We start from the raw sequence: 12233 nt of genomic DNA, 5'->3' as shown, positions 1-12233 counted from the left end.
TATAAGCCTGATGGCCACTAAAATAGGTTGGTCACTTCAACCAATTAACCCAGCAAAAAAGAGAAATTTGAAATAAGTTCATTCCAATAAATCACTGTTTCCTCATTCAAAAGCAAAACGCAGCAAAATGCCAGAAATCTGAACAAAAAACACAGATAATGTTGGAAAATATTCAGCAAGTCAAGCAGCATCTCTGTCGGTAGAAACAGAGTGTTTCTTCAGAAGGAACTCTTCAAAATGCAGCTAATGAAAATACAACAAAACTTACTCCAACTTATAAATCAAAGAAAAGGTTTAATAAAGAAACATCATTACTCCAACTTGAGGCCTCACCCTGGGCCAATCCAAGCTATCCACAATTCTACATAGTTCCTTATTTATAGTGAGTCAGCTGATTATTACATCACTCTGTAATTGGTTCCATGTTTTACTGGGTCAGCTGACCCTTACATCTTGTTTCCATTGGTCACATTACATCCAATCAAAGTTGTCACTGGTTACATTCGAACACAGAGGTCTGAATGTTCCCACCCCTGTGGCTTCAGGCTGGGAGGCTGGAGGAGCAGTAATATGGTGGAGAGCGACATTTTGATTTGATTTATTATTGTCACATGTATTAACATACAGTGAAAAGTATTGTTTCTTTGCGCGCTATACAGACAAAACATACCATTCATAGAGAAGGAAATGAGAGAGTGCAGAATGTAGTGTTACAGTCATAGCTAGGGTGTGGAGAAAGATCAACTTAATGCAAGGCAAGTCCATTCAAAAGTCTGACAGCAGCAGGGAAGAAGCTGTTCTTGAGTCGGTTGGTACGTGACCTCAGACTTTTGTATCATTTTCCCAACAGAAGAAGTTGGAAGAGAGAATGTCCGGGGTGCGTGGGGTCCTTAATTATGCTGGCTGCTTTGCCGAGGCAGCGGGAAGTGTAGATAGAGTCAATGGATGGGATGCTGGTTTGCGTGATGGATTGGGCTACATTCATGACCTTTTGTAGTTCCTTGCGGTCTTGGGCAGAGTAGGAGCCATACCAAGCTATGATACAACCAGAAAGAATGCTTTCTATGATGCATCTGTAAAAGTTGGTAGAGTCGTAGCTGACATGCCAAATTTCCTTCGTCTTCTGAGAAAGTAGAGGCATTGGTGGGCTTTCTTAACTATAGTGTCGGCATGGGGGGACCAGGACAAATTGTTGGTGATCTGGACACCTAGAAACCTGAAGCTCTCGACCCTTTCTACTTCATCCCCATTGAAGTAGACAGGGGCATGTTCTCCCTTAGCTTCCTGAAGTCGATGACAATCTCCTTCGTTTTGTTACATTGAGGGAGAGATTATTGTTGCTGCACCAGTTCACCAGATTCTCTATCTCATTCCTGTACTCTGTCTCGTCATTGTTTGAGATCGGACCCACAACGGTGGTGTCGTCAGCAAGCTTGAAAATCGAATTGGAGAGGAATTTGGCCACACAGTCATAGGTATATAAGGAGTATAGTAGGGGATTGAGAACACAGCCTTATGGGGCACCGATGTCGAGGATGATCGTGGAGGAGGTGTTGTTGCCTATCCTTACTGATTGTTGTCTGTGAGTTCTGAAGTTAAGGATCCAGTCACAGAGGGAGGTGCCGAGGCCCAGGCCATGGAGTTTGGAGATGCGTTTCATGGGAATAATAGTGTTGAAGGCTGAGCTGTAGTCAGTAAATAGGAGTCTGATATAGGTGTCCTTGTTATCTAGGTGTTCCAGGGTTGAGTGCAGGGCCAAGGAAATGGCATCTGCTGTGGACCTGTTCTGGGGGGTATCATAAGGACATCAGGAGGGGAGCCTGGCATCCTCCAAACCATCATGGTATAAACCAGCTGCAGATACTTCAGGGATGCTGCTCCCCAGCAGTGTACCAATCAAAACCACTTAAGCGGCCAATTTATGGCTACTTCCTACCGCTTCAGGAATTTTACCCACATCATGAGGGTCCACCACCTTGTGCAGACACCACCAATTTAAGTTGTTTTAAGTTTATTTATTAGTGTCACAAGTAGGCTTACATTACCACTGCAATTAAGTTAATGTAAAAATCCCCTAGTTGCTACACTCCAGCGCCTGTTTCAGGAGGGAGAATTTAGCATGGCCAATGCATCTAACCAGCACGTCTTTCAGGCTGTGGGAGGAAACTGGAGCACCCGGAGGAAACCCACGCAGACACGGGGAGAACGTGCAAACTCAGCACAAAGACCCAAGGCAGGAATTGAACGCGGGTCCGTGGTGCTGTGAGGCAGAAATGCTAACCACTGTGCCACCGTGCCGCCATAATTTCTGGAAGCCTCCCAGTGGTTCTGGCAGGGGACAAGGGCTTCTTAATAGACAGGCCAACGCCCACTCCCATGGCTATAACATTGCAGATTGATTGTGAGCTGTCAATCAATCACTGGGGCTTGCCTGCCTGGCCCCCGTTCTTTGAAACAAACCTAATGTCTTTGAGGATGCCTTGGCACTGAGGTGCCCTCTCTGTAATCTTGCAGCCTCAAGAAGTCAGCTGTCACTGCCAAGGTTGCCGATGTGCCAGCCTTGGCATTTTCCTCACAACTCTGGGAGGTGGGTCACCATCCTTAATTTGATCAGGGTTATGACGGTGGCCAGCCAGAGTCTCATTGCCGCCCGTCCCAGGTCCCAATGCTGCCTGCGCGATGATAGGACCACCCTTTCAGCCCCTGGCAGCCAGACCTCACAACTTGCAGGAAAATTCAGCCCAGAGAATATTTCATAGATCACAGAATCCCTACAGCGCAGGAGGGGGTCATTCAGCCCATCGAGTCTGCACCGACCACAATCCCACCCAGGCCCTATTCCCATAGCCCCACATATTTACCCTGCTAATCCCCCTGACAATAAGGGACAATTTAGCATAGCCAATCAACCTAACCCGCACATCTTTGGACTGTGGGAGGAAACCGGAGCGCCCGGAGGAAACCCATGCAGACATGGGGAGAACATACAAACTCCACACAGACATTGATCCAAGCCAGGAATCGAACCCATGTCCTTGGCTCTGTGAGGCAGCAGCGCTAACCACTGTGCCACCGTGCCGCCCCAAAGAATTAACCAAAGAATTTGTGCCAAACCGGCACAAAATCGCAGAATAGGCGGCACGGTGGCACAGTAGATAGCACTGTATCAGAGGAGATGATGGCCTCGTAGCATTATCACTAGATTATTAATCCAGAAACTCAGCTAATGTTCTGGGGACCCGGGTTCAAATCCCGCCGCGGCAGATGATGGAATTTGAATTCAATAAAAAATATCTGGAATTAAGAATCTACTGATGACCATGAAACCGTTGTCGATTGTCGGAAAAACCCATCTGGTTCACTAATATCCTTTCGGGAAGGAAACCTGCCGTCCTTACCTGGTCTGGCCTTCATGTGACTCCAGAGGCACAGCAATGTGGTTGACTCGCAACGTACCTCCAAGGGCAACTGGGGGTGGGCAATAGATATTGGCCAGCCAGCGATGCCCACATCAGTGAATTTTTAAAAAGCTGCTGCCTCACAGCGCCAGGGACCCAGGTTCGATTCCCGCTTGGGTCACTGTCTGTGTGGAATTTGCACATTCTCCCTGTGTCTGCGTGGGTTTCCTCCTGCTGCTACAGTTTCCTCTCATACCCCAAAAGACGTGCTGGTTAGATGCATTGGCCATGCTAAATTCTCCCTCAGTGTACCTGAAATTTCAGCCCAGAGATAACATTTCAGTTTAGTGGTCCTTCATTGCAACTCGGACAAGATAGAAATGTAATGTGTTGTCAACAAATGGAAGGGGCAAGTGTCGGGACAAGAACAAAAAGGTAAGTCAGTGATCAGGTGGAAGACGGGAGAGATTGAGGGCAAGATACCCTGACCTCCCCTCAGCATTTTTCTCTCTGGTGGGAGATGGTGCATTGTTCACCAATGGAGGGATCCTCAGATCAATGGGCTGTCAATGGGAATGCCCACTGAAGTCACCCAACGCCTCCGGTAAACCCATGGCAGTGGGTGTGCCATCGGCGGGACCAGAGAATCCCGCTGGTGTGAACGGCCAGAGATTACAATCTGAAACTGTTGAAATTCAAGTTGAAAAAGCTGTAAAAGTGCCTCACGGAAAGTTGAGGTGCTATCCATGAAGCTTACATTGAATTCCATTTGGAACACTGCAGACAGACAAGGTAGGAAAGGCCAGAGTGGGAGGAAGGTGGAGGATTAAAATGACAGACAAACAGAAGCTTAGGGTCATGTGTGAAAACTGAATGGGGGCATTCTGCATAGCGGTAACCCAATCTGCATTTGATTTTTCCCAATGTAGAGCAGATCGTATTGTGAGCAGCGAAATTTAAGGAAATACATCTAAATCACTGCCAGACGCCAGCAGAGGCACTGCAGTGACATGCTTGGGACTAATTGTTGGGACATGGAGTTGAACCAGGAGTCAGGGACCTGCAGAGGGAAGGGTGGGGATCTCCTGGGAGGATCATGAAGAGGGAGCGATTGGGGTATCATTGGATAGGCCAGGGTGGAGGGGATCGGGGGAATTCTGGAGGTGTCTGGTGCTTGAGGGCTGGGTGTCCCCAGTCAGAAGAGGGCTTCCAATCAAGATGCCCACCTGTCCTATCTTCCTGACCGAGATTGAGGATTTTAAATTTTTCTGTAAACCCCGACAGATCTATCCAGCATCCACCAGGCTAAAAATTGAGGCTTGGTGGGTTAAGACCCGGGAAAGGCTGGAAAATGGAGTTGAGACCAGGATAAGATCAGCTGTGACCATGTTAAATGGCTCAGAGGGCTGAATTGCCTACTCCCACTCCTAATTCCTATGTTCCTTAAGTGGCTGCTATGCAGCCAATTAAGGTCCTTAATTGGGGCAAGGCTGAGCTTCCCATCCGAGGTTCTACCCGCCTCACCCTAACACCGCCTCAGGGTCAGGTGTGCCCAGAGCGAATCAGCTCCATGCAAGCTCATGTGTTCCCTCTCCCCCCTCAACCTCAAAACCTACAAGAGGAGGGGGGGGGGAGGGGTGGGGAGTGCAAAATCTGACCTCACTGTTCAGTAACTGAGCAATACAAAAGCAGCTCTTACCAACAATATCTCCACAGTCAAATAAGCATTTGAAAAAAAATGGTTGAAAATGCCACCTTCAATCACCATTCATACAAACTTTCACCCAGTGGAATTTTGAAAGCCTGCTCTGTTGTCGCTGTGTTGGTTGGAAGGCAGGGAGGGTATTTTTGGGCATCTCACTGATGCCTGGTTTCTTTTCTGGATTGGTGTAAACACAGGTCAGGCAAACTGTGAGTCGCCTTTCAGCCCATGTTTTTAATTAGAACTCAGCTTCCTTTTCAACAAATGAGCAACCTGCAATCATCTAAAAGTTAAAGGAATTATCTATTTAGAATGTCCCCCATTTAATTAGGAAGGAGAGAGAGTGGTAACTTGTGAATGGTTTGTGCATAATTGCTTATTGAGCCTTTTAGTCTTTACCCAATCGCAACGACATACACAATGTTTGTTGCCTTCACATTTGCATTAAGAATCTACTCCTTGTGAACTTGTACAGAATCATAGAATCATACAGTGCAGAAGAGGCCCTTTGGCCCATCAAGTCTGCACCTACATGTGGGAAACTACTGACCTCCCACCTGATCCCATCTGCCAGCACTTGGTTCATAGTCTTGAGTGTTATGACAAGTGTTCATCCACATAGTTTTTAAAGGATGTGAGGCAACCTGCCTCTGTCACCCTCCCAGGCAGTGCATTCCAGACCGTCACCACCCTCTGGGTAAAAAAGCTTTCCTCACATCCCCCCATTCCTCCCATAGTTTCAGCTGATTTAGAACATAGAACATAGAAAGCCACAGCACAAACAGGCCCTTCGGCCCACAGGTTGCGCCGATCACATCCCCACCTCTAGGCCTATCTATAGCCCTCAATCCCATTAAATCCCATGTACTCATCCAGAAGTCTCTTAAAAGACCCCAACGAGTTTGCCTCCACCACCACCGACGTCAGCCGATTCCACTCACCCACCACCCTCTGAGTGAAAAACTTACCCCTGACATCTCCTCTGTACCTACCCCCCAGCACCTTAAACCTGTGTCCTCTCGTAGCAACCATTTCAGCCCTTGGAAATAGCCTCTGAGAGTCTACCCTATCCAGACCTCTCAACATCTTCCCAACCTCCAAAGATGTGTGCCTTAGGTTGATTGGCCATGCTAAATTACCCCTTTGTGTCGGGGGGTGAGGGCAAGCGGGGTAAATACATGAGGTTTCGAGGATGGGGCCTGGGTGGGATTGTTGTCGGTGCAGGCTTGATGGGCCGAATGGCCTCCTTCTGCACAGTATGGATTCTATGATGAAATCTGCCCCTCACCTTTGAACCTATGTCCCCTCATGACTGATCCCTCAACTAAGGGGAACAGCTGCTCCTTATCCACTCTCTGGGCAGTGTGGTGGCACAGTGCTGCTTCACAGCGCCAGGGACTCAGGTTCGATTCCCGGCTTGGGTCACTGTCTGTGCGGAGCCTGCACATTCTCTTCATGAATGCATGGGTTTCCTTTGGAGGCTCCACTTTCCTCCCACACTCCAAAAGACGTGCTGGTTAGGTGCATTGGCCATGCTAAATTCTCCCTCAGTGTACCTGAACAGATGCCGGAGTGTGGCGACTAGGGGATTTTCACAGTAACTTCATTGCAGTGTTAATGTAAGGTAAGTGACATGAATAAATAAACTTTACTTTTACTTTGCTTCTGTCCATGTCCCTCACAATCTTAAGTCTGAGCTCAGTAATTCTCAGTGTTTCAAACCTGTGTGTGAATAAAACTTCAGTGGATTATTATGGAGAAGATAAATGAGTTCTTCCTCTGTTCTAGTTGGTGTGCCAGTTAATGTGCATCAACGTATTGAGAGTTTTACGCAGTACAGCACTGGGAATTAAATTTATTCTTCAATAACTATCAGTTTATCCTCTGAACAAATTATTTTTTAGTGGGGATGCTTATTAAATCCTTATTAACCGATATAACAAAATGGTGATGTCAGAAATCATTTTAGGTTTTACTGAGTGCTGGGATCTGATGTAATTTCTGGTGTAGGAGTCTGAGATAAACTGATCTTTTTCAAATGTCATCCCTGTTACTTAAAAGTAAAGCTCTCCTCTGGCCTTTTGGTTTCTGCTGAACATTAACATTTTCAATCGATTAGAGAATGTTGGTATCTCGGGGGTAAATCATCATAACTTTGCTTTTTTTCACATCAAACACTGTTAAACTGTTTTAAATAATTTCCCACAGGTTTGCGTGTCACATCTGAAACTACAGCTGATCCTGCAACTTTTTCCATTTTCTGATTTCCTGAGCACGAAACTTTGAATGTTGTTTTTTTTTATTTGCCTGGAATTACAAGATCGCAGAATCATAGAATCTCCACAGTGCGGAAGGAGGCCATTTGGCCCATTGAGTCCGCACTGACAACAATCCCAATCAGACCCTATCCGTGTAACCCCATGCATTTACCCTAGCTAATCCCCCTGACACTAAGGGGTAATTTAGCACGGCCAATCAATCTCACCCGCCCATCTTTGGACTGCGGGAGGAAACCCACACAGTCACGGGGAGAACGTGCAAACTCTGCACAGCCAGTCACCTGAGGTCGGAATCTCGGGAATCATTTGTTGGGATGTCCAAACATGTGCGGTGTAGTGGGAGATGGAGGTGGGGGATTTGTTGGATGTGGTGGGAGATGGGGGTGGGGGACTTGGTGGGAGATGGGGTGGGATTGGTGGGAGATGGGGTGGAGGATTGGTGGGAGATGGGGGATGAGAGTGGGCGGTTTGGTGGGAGATGGGGGTGGGGTCTTGGTGGGAGATGAGGTGGGGGATTGGTGGGAAATGGGGTGGGGGGATTGGTGGGAGATGGGGGATGAGAGTGGGAGGTTTGGTGGGAGATGGGGGTGGGGTCTTGGTGGGAGATGAGGGTGGGGGCTTGGTGGGAGATGAGGGTGGGGGGGTTTGGTGGGAGATGAGGGTGGGGTCTTGGTGGGAGATGAGGGTGGGGTCTTGGTGGGAGATGAGGGTGGGGTCTTGGTGGGGTATGAGGGTGGGGGGTATGATGGGAGATGAGGGTGGGGGCTTGGTGGGAGATGGGGGTGGAGGGCTTGGTGGGGGATGGGGGTGGAGGGCTTGGTGGGGGATGAGGGTGGGGGGGTTTGGTGGGAGATGGGGGTGGGGGTTTGGTGGGAGATGGGGATGGGGGTCTTGGTGGGAGATTGGGTGGGGGTTTTTTTGGGTGTGGAGGGTGATGGGGTGGGGGAGGTTGGTGGGAGATGGGGGTGGGAGGCTGATGTGGAAAGGAGATTGGTTGTTGGAGGTGATTGAGGAATGGATCAGGATGTCACAGAGAGAAATGGAAGTATTAAAGCTATCTTTAGGGCCAGGAAGATCAGAACAGCTCTTTAGACACCCCCCCCCCACCCTGTAATATTGTGGGCTACTGCCACTCAGGTATCACAATCACAGCCTTTATACACACACACCATCCCTACCCCCTTCAATGCAACTGTTTTCAGACTCAAATGGCTTCTGGGCTGCTGGAAATGGAGCCAGTACTCGACATGGGAATGCCAGTGTGTGCAGCTCAACTCTATAAAGTGAATGAGTCCCTGCTCTCAAATGAGTTCTGCCCCCTCATCAACATTATGAGCCAGCATCTGGCATGCTCCTCCAGTTGGCCTTTATCTGGTAAAAATCTACCCCGATGTGTCTGAACAGTCAAGTGCTGCCACAGGAATGAGCAACACGGACTATTGGTCCATATTGACTATTTCTCTGAGAATTGCCCAGGGAAAGGCAGGTTAAGAAATTGCATTCGTAGAACACTAGACCACATCCCTAACCTATTGTCTTCTTATGTGATTTGGGGTCAGATTTAGTTCGATAATAACACTGTGATAAATCGAGGATGACTCGATGAGGCTTCAGAACAAAAAGGCTTTATTGCCAACACAACGATTAACTGCATATATACAAATAGGGCCCAGTAGAATAACTGTATGACTGCACACTACTCCTCCCTGAATCCAACTGCTGATCCTTCCCGACCCGGGATACGTGCCCTTGCACTCGATTGGCTCAGCTTCCCGCCTCAACGCTGCATAGAGTCCGGCCTGACCGTGTGGGCCTCAAGGAACGCCCCCTTAAAAGGGCCACATGACCACATCATCCCAAGTCTGGCTGCAACCAATGCATTTCTTTTGAATTGCAATCATTCTTGCAATGGGTAAACCACATCAATCTGCAAGAAGGCCACAATAAATAATGACCAAATGATCCAGTTCCTGCTGATGTGGTGGGGAGAACTTCCCATACAGTGGGATCGTGGGTGTCCACCTGAACAGGCAGACAAATCATTCTGAAGTGGCACATCCATGAACACAGCAGCTTTTGTTATGTCTTCATGGTTGGACTTGAACCCATTGCCCTCCGGTTCAAATGTTTGGTGTTGGCAAATATATCAAAGTGATTGGCAAAATATTTTAATTTAAAAAATGTAAGCTTGTATTACTGTAAAGGCCAACACCTCTAGCAGTGGGTAGGGAAGAAATTATGTTAAAATAAATCTTCCTGGATAAGATGGGAAATGCATTGAGAAACTCCCATTTCCTCCCACAGTCCAAAGATGTGCAGGTTAGGTTGATTGGCCATGATCAATTGCACCTTAGTGTCCTAAAATGTGTAGGTTAGGGGGATTAATGAGATAAATATGTGGGTTTACAGAGATAAGGTCTGGGCAAGATTTTTTTAAAAATACTTTTCCAATTCAATCAAATCAAATCCAATTCAGAGTCTCAACAAGTTGAGACATTTCAGATCCAGGCTGACAAGACAGGACGGGAGACCAAAACCACCCTGTCCTGGGCCTGATCTACATGAGTCAAGCTGATTGGAGAAGGGGGAGGATCCTCCTCCAAGACTTGAGCTCATTTGCATCTTAGCCAAAAGACCGAGATGCCGCTTTTAAAAATTGCTTCATATGAAACATATGAAGCCTCAGCGTAACCTAATGACCTCAACCAAGTGCAGGCGATCCATACTACACTTGATCTTAGCCAAAAGGCCGAGAAGCGATAAGGTCTGGGCAAGATGCTCTGTCAGAGGTCAGTGCAGGCTCGATGGGCCGAATAGCCTCCTTCTGCACAATAAGGATTCTATCATTCATTGAGACAGACCTTTAGGATAGGATGGGAAATAAATTTTGCAAGAAACAAATGAACGAGAAAAACTTTTGCTGGCTGTTCATTAAGGTTCCTAAACTCAGGCTGGAATTAAAAAGAATGAGGGAGAATCCAGTGGAGGTTTTCGAAATAATGAAAGGTTTTGAAATGGAAAATCGTAAGAAGGTCATTGCCATTGGTTGACAAATTGGTAACATGGGAAAATAAATACAGGAAAAATGAAAGGGAAACTAGAAAATAACTGCACCGGGGAGATTTATTAGAATGCGGAACACTTGATACGTGGCTGGTGAGGCAGTGACTACAACGTAATTTGAAAAAAGAATTAGATAATTTGAAGAAGAATCTGGAAGAGGGGTTGGGAAATAGGATTAAGATGGGGTTGAAGAGACAGCATTGTGTTGCCTGTGAAGTGAACCAAATAGTCTCACTTTGTGCTGAAATTCCTATTATATCTTTTGTGTGAATAGTGCATACATCAGTGGAGAATTGCACCCTTTAGGGAAATTCTAAGTGCAAGGATCAATCAACAATTGGATTTTAAAATGTCAATGTCAAAAGTGAAATATTAAATTGAGCTTTCCAGGTGGGAGTTCTGTAATCTAGAAATACAATGAATAGCTTCCATTCCCAGTCCATGGTATTTAATGCGAGCTGTACCTGGATTATATTAATTACTCACCAATTTTGATTAATTCAAAGAGGTTTCGCTTGAAGAAAAATCATTCTTATTTTGAACTTTTTAAAGCTCAAATGAATCAAGTACTTACAAACCGAGGTAAAATATCTCATACCCTTACCTGCTTCCTCTTCAATATGGATGTCTAATTTCTCGACACCTCCATCTCCTACCAAACCAGTCTGATATCTCCACTTCTTCCTCGAGAGACTCGAACAATCCCCATCCACAATTTCTCTCCTCCGCCTGGCTGAACTTGTTCCCTTACTCAACAGTTTCTTCTTTAATTTATCTCACTTCCTGCAAATAAAGGTGTGGCTATGGGTATCTGCATGGGCCCCAGTCGTGCCTATCTTTTTGTGGGTTATGTGGAATATTCCTTGTTCCAATCCTACTTAGGCCTACTCCAGCAATTCTTACTCCGGTGCATTGCTGACTATTGGTGTTGCTTCATTCTCTCATTTGAACCTGGAACAAATTGTTGAATTTGCTTCCAATTTTCACCTTCACATGGCCCATCTCTGACACTTCCCTTCACTTCCTTGACCTCTCTGTCTCTTTCTTTGGTGAGACTGTTTACCAATATTCATTACAAGTTCACCGACTGCTACAGCTACCTTGACTGCAGCTCCTCACACCCTGCTTCCTCTAAGGACTCTATCCCATTCGCTAAGTTCCTCCACCTCCATCCCATCTGTTCTGATGATGCTACCTTCCAAACAGCGCTTCCGACATGTCTTCCTTTTTCCTGAACCAAGGTATTCCCCCCCATACTGAAGTTGAGAGGAATCTCAAATGTGTGGCAACTACAGCATGGTGCCACCACCAACACTTCTTCCCCTCAAACCCCTGTCAGCAATCTGTTGGGACCACTCCCTCTGTGATATCCTGATCCACTGCTCCATCACCCCAATTCCTCATATCCTTCCCGTGGCACCTTCCCATGCAATCACAGAAGGTGTGACACCTTTCCTTTCTTCCTCCTCACTATCCAAGGCCCCAAACACTCCTTTCAGGTGAAGAACATTTTACTTGTGCCTCCTTCAATTTGGTCTACTGTATTCATTGCTCCTAATGCAGTCTCCTCTACACTGGGAAGACAAAACACAGACTGGATGACCACTTTGCGGGACACCTTAACTCAGTTTGGAAGCATGATCCCCCAACCTTCCATTTCAACTCACCATCCTGCTTTCAGTCCCACACGTCAATCCTTGGCCTGTTGCAATGTTCCAGCGAAGCCCAATGCAAACTGAAGGAGCAGCACCTCATCTCTTGATTAGGCGCTTTGGACTGAACATTGAGTTC

At 46.8% G+C, this 12233-nt stretch overlaps 1 non-coding gene across 1 annotated transcript; it reads right to left on the bottom strand.

Annotated features, from left to right (window-relative positions):
- Positions 1-9947: 9947 nt before the first annotated feature.
- Positions 9948-10140, bottom strand: LOC144480097 (U2 spliceosomal RNA). Its single transcript, XR_013495618.1, has one exon. It is a non-coding gene; the product is annotated as a U2 spliceosomal RNA (small nuclear RNA).
- Between the last annotated feature and the right edge of the window lie 2093 nt (positions 10141-12233).

The sequence above is a fragment of the Mustelus asterias genome, chromosome 27 (assembly GCF_964213995.1).
Source record: "Mustelus asterias chromosome 27, sMusAst1.hap1.1, whole genome shotgun sequence".
Taxonomy (NCBI): Eukaryota; Metazoa; Chordata; class Chondrichthyes; order Carcharhiniformes; family Triakidae; genus Mustelus; species Mustelus asterias.
The sequence above is the reverse complement of the archived record's forward strand: the minus strand, read 5'-3'. Positions and strand labels throughout refer to the sequence as shown.